At 34.7% G+C, this 952-nt stretch overlaps 1 non-coding gene across 1 annotated transcript; it reads left to right on the forward strand.

Moving 5' to 3' along the window:
• Positions 1-409: 409 nt before the first annotated feature.
• Positions 410-491, forward strand: TRNAL-AAG (transfer RNA leucine (anticodon AAG)). The gene has a single exon. It is a non-coding gene; the product is annotated as a tRNA-Leu (tRNA).
• Positions 492-952: the final 461 nt, after the last annotated feature.

The raw sequence follows: 952 nt of genomic DNA on the forward strand, positions 1-952 counted from the left end.
ACATGTGATTTAATCTTTTGTATTTGTATAATTTTGCGGTTTTCAGTTAAGATAAGGAATCGTAAAAATCATGCTGTTAAAGGTAGCATAGCCGAGTGGTCTAAGGCGCTGGATTTAGGCTCCAGTCTCTTTGGAGGCGTGGGTTTAAATCCCACTGCTGCCCGTGTATTATGACTTTGAAACTTCTTAGCTTATATTTATGATTTTGCTAATAGAAAAATTAGCATGTGTTTTATTATTTTGTATTTGTATGAGTGCATGCTTTGCTGTTTTGCAAAAGACAGTAGATAGAATAATTCCTTTTTCCTTTTTGCTTAGAGACCTATCCATTTTCCACCTTCAAGAAGTTAAAATGTAGGAAAATTCACTAAACTTACTCTAAGGAAGCTTTTTTCATGTAGTATATTAAGGTAGCATGGCCGAGTGGTCTAAGGCGCTGGATTAAGGCTCCAGTCTCTTCAGAGGCGTGGGTTCAAATCCCACTGCTGCCAGTAGGTCTTCAGAACATTTTGATCTAATTCAAATGATTTTGTATTTGCATGAGTGTGTGGGTTTCTGTTTAGGAAAAGACAGTTGATAGAATCATTGTTTTTTCCTATTGTTTAGAGACTTAACCATTTTACAACAGACCTGTAGGTTCAAATCCCACTGCTGCCAGTAGTAAGAGTTCCTTAAAACCTTTTTATCTTATTCTTATAACTATGCTAACATACAAAATTAGCATATGCTTTAATCCCACTGCTGCCAGTATTATGAGGTCTTGAAATGTTTTTGTACTTATTCTTATGATTTTGCTAACATGCAAATTAGCATGTGATCTAATCTTCTTTTGTATTTGTATGATTTTTCGGTTTTCGGTTAAGATAAAGACCGTTGATAGAATCATTGGTTTTTCCTAATGTTTAGAGACATGCCCTTTTTCCAACATGCACTAATTTTAAATGTTGTCAAA

This window comes from Ranitomeya imitator, chromosome 4, assembly GCF_032444005.1.
Source record: "Ranitomeya imitator isolate aRanImi1 chromosome 4, aRanImi1.pri, whole genome shotgun sequence".
Lineage (NCBI taxonomy): Eukaryota > Metazoa > Chordata > Amphibia > Anura > Dendrobatidae > Ranitomeya > Ranitomeya imitator.